The 13,341-nt window shown below is 47.9% G+C and overlaps 1 long non-coding RNA gene across 1 annotated transcript in view; it reads right to left on the bottom strand.

Annotated features, from left to right (window-relative positions):
- Nucleotides 1-2,326, bottom strand: part of LOC110343332 — a 53,861-nt gene extending 51,535 nt beyond the window's left edge. The window contains exon 1 of the long non-coding RNA XR_005874142.1: nucleotides 2,214-2,326. This is a non-coding gene — a long non-coding RNA (uncharacterized LOC110343332). The remainder of the gene's footprint in view (nucleotides 1-2,213) is intronic.
- Between the last annotated feature and the right edge of the window lie 11,015 nt (nucleotides 2,327-13,341).

The raw sequence follows: 13,341 nt of genomic DNA on the forward strand, positions 1-13,341 counted from the left end.
GACGACATCAAACCCTGCCCGAGAGCCCCTCGCTGCGCGACAGGCAGGGTCAGGGTGCCGCTATCAGAAAGCTCTTTCAAGATATTATAAACTAGAATCGGAGGCATAAAAGGAGCCAAGGAGGAAGGCCATGAATAAGATGGTGAGGGGAAGAGAGACACCAAGACCTAGAGGGAACAGCAGGGCAGAGGAAGAAAGGAGAACACAGGGAAGGGGTGGGGCGCAGGGGGAACAGGAACAGGCGGAGTCCACATTGTGATAAGACAACACCTTACTTAGAGCAAGGCAAGGCAGGCGCAGACAGCAAGGGCCGGTCAGAAGCAGGAACAGAGAACCAACCTTGTGGGTGGGGGTGGGGTGCAACCCGTGGCCGCCAGCACCCTGAAGGTCGGCAGGACCTTTCTTGCAATTCAGCTAGAGCAACTTAGCCTTGACCCAGAGGGGGGGGAAAGGAGATCCCAGGAGAAGCAGGCACTGTAGCTGGCTTACACACTGAATCTCCGTGCAACATGCGATCTTTACCTCCCACAAAGCACTGTGTAGTCATCCTCATCACCCCCCCAACATACACACACACACACACACACACACACACACACACACACACACACACTCAGGCTCGAGTAAAGGACATCATCACTAGAAGCCACTGACCAGCCCAGTCCCTTCCAGAGAGATTTCCCTTCCCGTGCTACACAGATGTCAGACATCAAGTATCAGCTAAGACCATACATACATCTGCCTTCTTGGTAGACCAAGTCTGGTTTTTTTTCCCCAACTAGTTGGAGGGAAAAAAACTCATCCATCCGTGGGTCAAACCGAGCAAATATCCCCATCTCTGTAGAGGACCTGGCTCTGTCCTAATCAAAAAGTTAATGGTCTGGGTGCCCGAGTACCCCATGTGGAGCTCCGGGGAGACCAGTGCCAGGCAGAGGCCATCAGGTGTGGGAGAGGGCTTAGGGGCACCGAGGAAGAATGTGAGGATTGGGGGGGGGGACTTCCTCCAAAGCAAACTCAGCTCATGTCACGTTCATCCCCAGGAGAGAGACTGAAAATAACCAAAGCTGGATGAGGGGGCATTGTGTTCTGGAGGTAGCCTACCCTGGGTTTACCCGGCAAACTGACACGATACTAGGAGCAGTTTTGAGAGCAGCTCTCAATACTGAACCTGGGGAGTTCAATGAAAACTAAGGGCGTAGTAAATGAGTTCACCGTCTTTTACATATGTCATTTTATCAATCCTCAGAATGAGTCTACCAGGCACATTTTTCTCATCATTTCCCACTCACTAATGAGAAGTCACAGGCTCAGAGAGCAACTGGCCAAAAGTCACAGAGCAATCTGGTGGCAGAGTAGACACCTGAGTTATCACTGGCCAGGAGCCGGTCTAAGCTGGACCCATGCTTCTCCACTGCTCCAGTAGCCGATGTCACAGAGGAAGATCTTTCCAGCCCTGTCTCTACTTGTGAGCAGCATGCAGGAGGGGAAGGGGCAGGCTAGGGTCCAGGCTGGGAAGGGATCAGTGTGAACAGGGTAGCAGCAGATCCAGGTCTCAGAACTGAAGCTCCTCAAACAATGGGGCAATAGCTTGTTAAGACAGAGCTGGGAAAGGCATGACCTGCATCTTGCCATTTCCCTTTATGAAAGCTAAAGGCTGGAAAATTGAGCATAATTACCCTGCGCCATCGGCACTTAATGACCCCACCTCTCACACAGACCAACACACGGCAAGTGACTCACCAACATGAATGACTGCCCTATCCTCCCAACTCTAGCATAAGCGGCCCTCCCTTTCTGCCCCGTAGAGAAGGGTCAGAACCCAGGCAGCACTCAAGTCTCCCCACCACTTACTTACTACCTGTTAACTTCTTTCACAAGTTTCTTCACCTGTAAAATGGGAGCCACTAGGATAATGTTAAAGGATTCTTTGGGCTGGGGGCACAGCCCAGTCAAAAGAGTGTCTGCCCTGTGAGCATGAGGACCTGAGTTTAATCTTCAGAACCCATGAAAAAAATGAAAGAAAAAGTCGGAGTGGTGGTATGGGCTTATAACCAGTCTGTGCTGGGGGCTGGGGAGACAAGCAGAATGCTGAGCTTCTATAACCAGCCAACCTAGCCTGCGTGGCAAGCTCCAGGCCAAAGAGAGACTCTGTGTCAAAAAAGAAAGAAAAAAACCCACAAAAACAAAAAACAAGGATTGACAGGAAGCCATACCTAAGGAAGAATATCTGAAGAATCCTCTGGCCTCCAGATGGGTTTACAAACACATGTACATGCACACACACACACACACACACACACACACACATGCACACACACATGCGCACAAGCATGAGAGAGAGAGAGAGAGAGAGAGAGAGAGAGAGAGAGAGAGAGAGAGAGAGAGAGAGAGAGAGAGAATATAACTCCTAGAAACACAAGACAAATTAAACAGAAGCTACCAGGGTTTTTTTTTTTCCCCACCCCTCACCTTAGCTATATAAAGCCGAAAAAGAGGAAATTGCTTACATAAACACCAGATAGAACCTGGCTATCCCCACTCAAGGCAATAATTACAGAGCTGGCTCGGAGCACAGAGCGTTCCAAGAATGGAGTATGCATCTGAAACAAGTTCATTAAAAACTTGCTTACTCATAAAAGCTACCACCACTGCAGCCTGACAAATGGGAAACACGGCTCCGATAAATAAGAAACTGGCTGTAAACAAGTCCGCTTCCCAGCAGTCCCCGTTGCCTCTCTTCCCGCCTTTCTTAACCTTTTATGGGACCTGGCTGACAAGTCTAGGGAGGTTTTATGTTCCTGTCTGCTCCAGTTTTCTCCAAACTCCACATACGGAGAAGAGCCTCAGGCCTCTCTGCTGGGTCTCCCGGGGCAGAAGGAAGCCCACGTGCTGCTCAGAAAGCCCTGGGTCCATGTCTGTGTCCACTTGGGGACATTGATGAGCCCTCTATCTTCACAGCCTATCCGGAGGGCCCTGAAACCTCAGCTCCTTGTCTCCAGGGGTCTCCGCTTGCGTCTCGTGGGCCAGTGTGTACTTTATTGACCCGGGCTGAAAGGGTCATCTGCATGGCTGTGGAAAGGCTCCCCGGGATGCATGGAGGACAGGATGCTGGGATGACAAGGAAGCCGGATGTTTACTGCCTGGACGTGGCTGCTTAACTTCTCTGAGTCTATAAGTGGCAGTGACGAGGGCCATCTTCATAACACTCCTGGGGAAGGCAAAGGCATCTTTAGTCATGAATCTGCATCTGTGAACCAGGCAGGTGTGGTTTTTAGTCAGGGTTGATTAAGCACTGTGCTTGGGCTCTCTGTCCTGTAGGCTAAGACTGTGTGAGCCGCTCTCCCCGACATGGGCCTCCCTTCAGGGTCTTGAGTCACAATGCAGTCAATGTCGCTGAAACCGGAATGCTCTCAAGGCATTTCTGGGTGCAGCTACAACCGGAGGAACTAGAATGGGGAGAACCAGGTGCTGGACCTTGTACCGTCTCCACCTGCCACCCACACCCTGCCTCACTCCCCGGCTAGAGAGAGGCCAGCGACTCAGAACAGTAGCACTGTGGGGCTTTTCCAGAGCCTGGGGCCAAACAAACACATCAGAAACCATGGTAACCTTACACATTCTTACAGAACAAATGTGCATAATTTCTGAGTCCACGTGCTTCATTGGTCCCTGAGGCTCACCTTCTTGATGGCTACCTTACTAGAAGGTAAAAAAAAAACTATGTATTATCTAGTTATATAAACCAACCCTGTGGGCTATGATGTTTTCCCCTATTTTGTAAAAGGAGACTTAAAGGTAAGTCTTAAGACTTGGAGAATCAGATACTTCCAAAGTCCTGGAGATTCAGTTTTCTGAGTCTTACTATTATGCCCAGGGAGAGCAAAGGGAGAGAAAAGACCTGGCTTGAATTCAAATATGAAGAATGAAGGCATTTAGGCAACAACCCTTTGCTACCACTCTAGAAACAATCATTTTGCGTCCACCGTGTACAAAATCGCATGAAGCGCTGAGGCGCAAAGGTCAGAAGTCTCTAGAAGACTAGGGCGATGTCTCCACCATAGCGCTCTGTGGTTCTTGATGGCTTCTTCAAATAGTGGCTTCAAACCAGTCCCCGATCAAAAAGTAACAGTCTGTTTCCCTGTTGTTAACTGCGGGCTCCATGGCGGATGAGAACAGATCATTGCTCAACATTTCACTGCAGCTCCTGTCTGCACCTACCCCTAATAGGTACTTCCAGCAGTGGGCAAGCCTGCAGTACTGTTAAAGCAGATGCCGGTGTCCACCTTGGTGATCAGATTCTATCTGCCTAAGCTGCCTTTTGTTCATCTGCCTGTCCCCACTTTTGCAAAAGAACAAGGGGTTTATGAGGGGCTGGGTGTCAGTGATGGTGGCCGGTCACACGGTGAGACAGCAGTGCATCATGGGAGCTTGCGTTCCTGTTAGGAGCAGAAGGACCCAGCATGCCCTCCAGGAAAGCCTGGTGACGTCGTGGTATAGCCAGGGGTAAGAGAATATGCTCAGTCAGATTCTACAACTAAAAGGAGAAAGAGTGCATTCAAGTGAATTTTCTCCCCATTTCGATAAAATAATATGCTCTGAGCCCAAGACCTTTTCCCTCCTGTCTGCTGCCCAAAACTCATTTCTCCAGCTGTGATCTAAGCCACCATAAATCCAGCCAGGGTCGGCACAGCTGACACAGTTTTAACTATGAGAGAGCACGGAGTAAATGGTGTCATTATTATCCCCAAGAGCTGTGTGCTGCCTTTTCTAGGGGACAACAGAAAAAAGCAATATTTTTTTTGTCTTGAACATATACAATATGCTAGAATTTTGAAGGACAAGTCCAAGAACTCAAAAGCACAAGAAATCGTCAACCGGAGGAGTAAACAAAATTGAAAGCGAACACTTTGCGTTTGGTTTCATCTGGCTGCCATCCTACCTCAAGTCTGGAGACACTGTTTCTAAATAAAACCTCCCCTGTCCTACCCCCCACTCGTCCTGGCCCTCTCTGTTCTTTATGAGCCTGAGATTAGCTTTCCCAGAGCTAGTGGAGACTTCAGAGGTGAAGGGCACAATCTCTGACAAGACTGCCACCTTTAGGCACCAGCTACAAGCCCAGTCAGAGTGTCCCAGGCCACCTTGGTGGTCACTTGGTTCCAAATTCAAGGGTTCTTATGGCCCCTTCAGGTTCAGTAATTCACTGAAATGGTTCGCAGAACTGAAAAACTGCAAAATGAGAATTATCTAAGTCAGGACCAGGACAATAAAACACACATAGGGCATGGTCTGGGGACCTGCCTCTTCCGTGCCATCTCCCTGTAGCCTCAAGAAGTGCCACCCCTCTCCAGCATGTTACTGAACTTAGCATCAGGATGCTGACCTAGTGTTTAGAGTCTCTCTCGGGGTTTACAAAGACACCACCGGATCACTGGCTAGATGAGCAGACTCAGTCTGCGGCCCCCCTCTCCTGCTGGAAGTTGAACCGTATCAGGTGGACTTGGCACTAGTCCCTCACCACAGCATCCTGCAACTATCTTCAGCTCCCAGGAGTCACCTCATTAGCATAAACCAGGCACCTGTCCCAAGGCTCACCCCGGATGGCGAAGATGCTCTCATCACTTGAGAAATACCAAAGGTTTGTGTAACAGCTCCGTCTCTGAAAATGTGACAAACTATGTTGGCACCAGTGGGGGACAGTTCTGGGTCCCCCCTTTTCATGGATAACAAAACCTGTTGACACTTGAAACCTTTATCTAAAATGTCAATGCGTTTTCTGTCACCTGCTCAAGCTTCCTGTACATGGAATCATCCCTATATTATATGGTGCAGTACAAATGCTATACTGTGTGTCTAGGAAAGCCAGGTAAGGCGTGTGCATGTCTGTTTTAGATGATTTTGTGAATATTTTTGATCCACAGCTGTACCTAATGCATATAGGATCCAGTTATGGAGGGCCTGTGCTTCATTCCGTAGCAGAGGGAAAGGCCTAGACTTTGCAATGCTGAACCTGACAGTCTAGACCCCGTACTGTTAACCTCTCTGAGACAAAGCCTTGCTAACTTCTCAATCTTCATCTTCCTCACTGCCATGTCTGGCCAACCTTATTTTCAACGGCTCCCCATGATGAATTCTGCCTCCTGCCCACATGCTCACTGTGGGCCTTTGCAGAGTAGTAAGTCGAGAAACTCTGACCTGAGGAACATGCCCGGGTAAGACTAGACATACAGATCCTAGCCAGAACCCAGGAGTGACCAGAGTCCGAGGAGATACCTAGGAGTCTGACGAGGAAGGAAACCCAGCCTGTGGCCATGAAGATCCGAGAGCGTTCAGTGTATGGCTTACAGGTTGTCCTTGGAGCAAGGAAGTAGTCACTTCACACTGAGGGCCTGCCAAGGGCCATTTGAGCAGAGCAAGCCGAAGTCAGACATCAGGGGCAGAATGGAAACCAGGAGAAAGAAATGGAGACACAGGTGTAGACGGGCGGGCCTGCCGTTAAAGGGAAAAGCGGCAGCAGCCGGGGGAGGCATGAGAGAAGACAGAGGGCAGAGCCTGACCAAGTGCTGACAAGAAGAAGCTGAGAGAGAGAAAATGAAGCTCGTAGAAAAGAGAGATTACCGAGAAGAGGAGAAGACGAGAAGAGGAGTGGAGAATGGGACCTTGTCCAGTAGGCTGCTAAAGGAGCTGGGGGAAGGAGGGCTTCTTCACAACACACGGCCGTATAGGCAGAGGCAGCTAATGGTTAATGAGTTCTGGGGTGAGGCTCTGTCGGGTGTGTGTGAAAGCAGCAAGCTACGGTGCGTGCACATTTGCTGACAGAGGTAGAGCTGACAAAACTCCCCCCTGGCCCCCACATCCCCTCACCCCCCCCCACAACCACCCAGAAGAGAGACTCAATGGGCTGGGAGTCTCGAACGGCAGGAAACAAATAGTGTGTGTTAACTGAGCAACAAAGCGGGAAGGGGCAGGTTTTCGTCTAAGACTTGAATGTGGGCCAAGAGACGTTGGGGTCAAAGTTAGAACATGTGCACGTGGATTCAGTGCACTGGTAAAAGGGTGAGGGTGATGCAATGGACTTGTTGGGGTCCTGGGAACCCCCAGGCTGAGAGTTGGGTCAGGAGGAAGGATGGATGAATACCAGGTGTTGTGCCTTTGTAAATGGAGAGGATTTGACATAACAAATGGGAGCAAATGGTATAGAGAGACTGCAACTCTTGGGCCTGAGGACCACACTAGACCAGTAGCCTGGCTTTACCACCTATCTTATGAGAGATCACTACCTACCATTCCAGAGCGAGGAGACGTCATATCCAATTCAGACTGTCTGGAGGGCTGCTCTTGGGGAGAATTAAGATGGGACAGCCCGGGATTCACTTCCACATCACAACCCCAATCCTGCCTCTCCGCCTTTGTGGGCCTCTCACCCCAGCTTAGCGAGATCAGGATCCTGGTAAAGCTCCTAGCATCCTTGCTGATTCTGAGGTGTGGGGGTAAGGGACAGTCTCCCTTTGGAATGTTCTGGGGAGTGTGGTAGGGGCAGCCAACATGTCTCCAGGTCCAGGTCCAGTTGAAAAGGTGAGGAGTCTAAGGATTTGATGATGGGCAAGTCCTTTGGGACTGACATAAAGTTTCTGGCAGGACCTTACCTGGGAGAGCTCCAAACAGGAGTCGTCTTTCAAATAGTGCGAGATGGGGAGCACTGCTAAATTGCAGATGCTCGGGTAGCATGCACAAGCCTTGGGTTCTGTTCCCAGAAGGACACAAACCTGGCAAGTCAGATAAACCTGTCATCCCAGCACTCAGTCGGTGGGAGCAGGAGGATCGGAGGTTTCCGGAGTCATTCTCAACTACACTGGGTTTTAGGCCAGCTTATCTAAGACAACAATACCAGAAGCCCAGCTCACTGCGCTTGGAACAGCCCGATGACTGGGTGAAATCATTAATATGGAATAGGACACACAAGATACCTTTGGAAACACCCTGCTAGGACACTGCAAGAGCCCAGGTGTGGCTGTAACTGACAGCAGGGAACTGAACCAGACAGAACTTCTGAATCTCTCCCTGGGAATTGCCTACAGCCACAGAAGCTTGGCATCAAGAAGCCCAGATGTGCCAGGCAGTGGTGGCGCACGCCTTTAATCCCAGCACTCGGGAGGCAGAGGCAGGCGGATCCCTGTGAGTTCGAGGCCAGGCTGGACCAATAGCCTCAAAAACAATACAGAGAAACCCTGTCTCGTAAAAACCAAAAAAAAAAAAATATGAGCTGGGATCTTTCTCTCCAATAACCCCTGCCTCCTTGAGGGCCACAGAAGGTTGTAACAAGCAGGGGAGAAGAGAGATGCCTGTTGAGTTTCCACATGCCTCCCTCCCCTCTAGACTCCTGCCCTATCACACTGAAGCTATCTTACTCATTTCTACTAACACAATGCTCAGAGGGCTTTAAAGGGGGCATCTTCGGGTAAACTGTGTTCCTGATGCCATGAAAGCCGCTTGCAAACTTGAGCGAGGAGTTCACTGGCGGAGTAAGGACCGTTCTATGTTACATTAGACATCCCTCAGGTCAAGACATGGCTCTTCTACCTTATTTATTGAGGCAGGACCCCCTCAATAGAACCCGGAGACCACCAATGTGGAGTCTTGCTGGCTACCAGGTTTACTCTGGAACTCCTGCTTTGAGACCGGAATCACAGGCATTGGAGGAGGAAGCGACTACAGGCACTAGACCCTCGCTGTGGTTATTGGGGTTAGTGGGTAAACAGAGAGCAGATGTGGAGAGAACAGTAGCAGCTCATCTGCTCCTTCTATGGCTTTATAGACCCCCTCAATACCTTACTACCCAATCTCAAACTCAAAGGAACCTGCGACCCCAATACGGCTTCCAATCCGGATCCCAACCTGTAGGATGCCATCACCTGTACTCTCCAATTGGCCCCTGTGAGATGCCCACTAGGACAGAGAGCCAGAATGGAGGTTGGTAGGGAGGCAGCCTCAGGCTGCTCCATCTTCATCCTTTTCAATCTGGGTTTGACGTGAGCCTTCCTCGCCATTTTTCTGTTCTTTCCTCGTCAAAGGACAACAACAAGAGGAATCAGAAAACTCAGTCTCTGACCTTGTGTCTTTTCAGCCTAAACAAGAACATGTCTTATTAAAAAAAAAAAAGAGGGGATGATATTTAATTTTATTGGGGAGAAGCAATCATTGAAGGAGAGTGCCTGAGGCTAAATGAGGCCATCAAGAGACCAGAGCATGCACAGATATGAAGTAATCTCTCTCCACTCTGAGGAAAGCTGACACCCAATTTCAGAAGCTTCAGGCAGGCCGCTCCAATGCTGGAGGGATCACAGCCTCCTTCTCTGAACCATTTCTAAGGCTTCAACTCTGCTGTGAAAGCTTAAAAATGCAAATGAAATGGGGCCATTTACAGAAAAATATCCCTGCTAACTGTGCTCTGGGAGGGAAAAAAAAATCTACAGCTCCGAGGGCAATCTTAGTCAATGGGACTTGAAGGCGAGACAACGCTTTACTCTGACAGATAATGCGTTCTGCACTTCTCCCGGGTGAGCTTAGAAGTATTTAAAGAAAAAGGAAAATCACCCTGTTGGATTCATTACTCATCTGAAAAAAACATCTGGTTTTGCTCCCGCTTCTGGTCTGATGACAAAGTCTTCTAAATGGGTGTTGTTGACAATGTACAAGGGTGCCTGGGTGTTTGGGAGAGAATGAAACCCTGTCCTAAACTTCCATGGCAAGTCCTGCTTCTGTGGTCCTAGAAAGACAGACTGAAATTAGTTTTCAGGAAAGAGATTGTCTCAAGTGGGTGTGCAATGTTTACTGGGCAGACCCAATAACTGCCCATTTTACAGGTGGGGCAACTAAAGGCACACAACTTACTCAATCCCCCAGACCAGGAAGACATCAGAAGAGCCCTACTGACTCAACACGATGCTAAGTAGCCAGTAAAGCTCCTTAGAGGAGATGCTCATTTTTACTGGGTTAGATCAGCCACGTAGGCCAGGCCGCTCAATGCAACTGACAGCATCTTGCTGCAAATGTTTTTTTTTTCTTTGAAACAGTAGAGTTCCTTCAAAACCACTGCACTGCAAACACAGCTGGTGTCTGGTAACCAGGTATTTGGGGACTGAGGGACAAAGATGGGCAAGATCTAGGCAGAATAATTTAAGCCTAGGAATTCTTGACACTATCCATCTCAGAACTTTTCATCTTCCCACACTGAATGTCGTTCCCCATTGCATGTTCTTAGGATGTGATTGGAAACTCCACATCTATGATGCCACTTAACTCAGAGACAACACATACATTAATTCAAGAAGTGTTTTTTCTGTTAGTGTCATTCAAGTAAACTTCTCCACTTTAAGAGGGGATATCTGAGCTGGGCTACTGACCTCCTTTTCCTTTTCCCATTCCTCTTTATAGACTGCAGTCTATATCTTACAACCGGAAAGCATTGAGAACTCACACTGCTGGTGTTGATGGAAACCGATGGAGTCACTGCTTTGGAGACATATAAACCCTGCAAGCCAGGACTTCCGAGCCCGGTGCATTCCCCTAGAGACAGTTTTGTGTGTGAGTATCAGAAATCAAACACTCAAACATTCCTAGCAGCCAGCAGTGCCTACCAAAAAATAAAAATTAAAAAAACCCCTAAAATCTGGAAACAGGCCAGATGTCCATCAACAGGAGAAACGATGGATAAACAGTGACATACGCTCACAAGGGAACATGTTGATCTTTTGGAAAGGGATTAATTGCAGCTGTGTGCACGCATCTGCAAGGGTGAATTTAAGAGCATAGTGGGCTAAAAGCAATGGCAGCAAATGAAAGTTTAACATAGGGACAGGACTAGTGTCCAAACCTGGGAGAGTCATGTCGTTTACAGATGCACAGTAGGTAACAGTGATACTTTCAAAAAACAAACAGTGGGTCCTCACAAAAGTCTGGAGGGTGGTGTCAGTTGGGGGCAGGTAGAGACGTGAAGATGTGGGGGGTAAGGCCTGTGGCAGGAGCCCAGGTCAAGAAGGGACTGAGGTGTCTCATCACTGGACCTGGAAAGGCTAAGAGGGTAACACATAACTGAACTGTGTGTTCGTTAGAAAACACGTTCTTCTGTGTGCGTGGCAAATTATATATGAGTACACTTGTGTGTACGCCAATATCAAGAAGGCACGGTCCTGTTCCATCCGTGGCACACCAAGTGTCTGTTTTCATGCAGAGTTGATGTTCTGAAATCCATTCTCACCATGAAATTCCCTCTAAAGCATGTCACAAGAAACCAACCATTCACCATTCACCACCCAGCTAAAGAGCCTGCCACGCAGGGTGCTCAGTGCTTGTAAAGACATCCCAGCCTTTTGTAGTTTAGGGCTTCTCCTACAGACAATAGAGCCCTTGGTGAGTATTTTTTTAACTGGTAAAATAAAAATGATACAAAAATTTTCATTTTAGAAACTGTTGAGTAGAGGGACCAGTACCATTAAGTACATCTATAGAATTGTACAGCTGCCATCCATCTGCAGGACGTTTCCCCCCCCTCCTTCCCAAACTGAATGTTCCATTTAACAATAGCTCCCTGTTTTCTTCTTCTGAGTCGCTGGTATTTTCTGTCACTGTGAGTCTGACAATCCCAGCATCCATACTGTGGGTTACAGAATGCCTATCCTTCGGTGGCCAGCTTATCTGATTTAATATAGTACCCACGCTTATCCCAGTAGCATGTGTCAGGACCTCCCTCCTCTGTAGGCTACTCTATTCTACTATGTCCGGATGGAATTTTGTCGTCCCACTTCTCTACTGATAGGCATTTGAGTTGCTTCTGTCTTCCAGCTTCTGTGGGGAATGCTACAGTGGGCATGCATGTGAGGTTATTTTTTCTTCACTACTAGCAACATTTTATACCCAGCTAAAATGTTTCTTCTTTTGGACTCTTCCAGACGGTCCTTATTCTACTGCCTTAAGTCCATGTTAGCTAGGGGATGGAGAGATGGCTCAGCGGTTAAGAGCACAGACTGCTCTTCCAGAGGTCGTGAGTTCAATTCCCAGCAACCACATGGTGGCTCACAACCATCTATAATGAGATCTAGTGTTCGCTCTGGCCTGCAGGCATATATGCAAGGAGAATACTGTATCTGTATATATAATAAATAAATCTTTAAAAAAAAAAGTCCATGCTAGCTAAACTCTCTTCCTCTTCAGGAAACCTTTGAGTTGTTTCCTCTTCCTCCAGGTATTACGAGTTCCTTGAGTCTTTACAGCAATCCTCATATAGTACCTCAGCATCTGAACATGCTTCTCTGGAGACATTGTACATTACATTAACTTTTGTGGAGATCACATACACAATCCAGTGAGGAACCCTTCACTTTTTTCAAAATTAATATCTGCAAAATTAGGTCTCCCCTGCCTGTGGATATGTAATTGATTTTTGAGCTTCAGTGCAGTAAATTACCATCCATAGATGATAAATATCATCTTGATATTTGGCCTAGTCTTGTAGTTCATAAAAATGGTGGTGGTGGTTGGGGGGGGGTTGTGTGTGTGTGTGTGTGTGTGTAGTTTAGATACATGTTTGTCTGTACTTGTATGTATGGGTGTACATGCACATGCATGCAAAAGCTAAAGGATGATAATGAGTGTCTTCCTTGATCCCTCTTCACCCTATTTTTAAAATCAGACTGTCTCACAGAATCAGGAGCTCATTTTTTAAGCTCAGCTGGCTGGATAATGAATTCCAGGTATCTGCCTATCTCCCAAGGCTCCCAAGCACTGAGATAGCAGGAACATGCCACTGCACTCAGTTCTTCCATGAGTGCCTGAGACCCAAACTCCTATCCTCACGACTTTGTGGCAGGCATTCACTGAGCCATCTTCCCAGGGCCCTAGAGATTATTTTTGATACTATGTCATGTGAGTCTGCACTACCAAAAATTAGAAATCCTATCTGTTCTCTCTAGCATCGCACAGCATGCCGATTGCTAACTACTAGAACACCACAGATGAGTTTACTGAACACTATGGAAATCTGTGGAAATCATGGTACTACAGGTCTGTGTATCCCCAGGCGTTTTTCTCATGAAGCCAGCCCATGAAGGGTCAGCTTATGGTGCTATATCAAAGCAAGCAAACACAGACTGTATCATTCCTTTCTGAACATGCATGAAGTCTGTTTCAATCACTGTTGAAATCTTAGCAGGTCTAAGTCTCCTTATTAGCCTCTGAAGATTCCTCTTTCCTGCCTCTGAAACACGAGCAGGACGCTACTCTACTATTATTCTGGGAACTTCTCCATTCTTCATCGTTATGGAAAACTAGAGTTTTGTGTCTTTAATG

This window comes from Mesocricetus auratus, unplaced genomic scaffold (genome assembly GCF_017639785.1).
Source record: "Mesocricetus auratus isolate SY011 unplaced genomic scaffold, BCM_Maur_2.0 Super-Scaffold_100676, whole genome shotgun sequence".
Classification (NCBI taxonomy): Eukaryota; Metazoa; Chordata; class Mammalia; order Rodentia; family Cricetidae; genus Mesocricetus; species Mesocricetus auratus.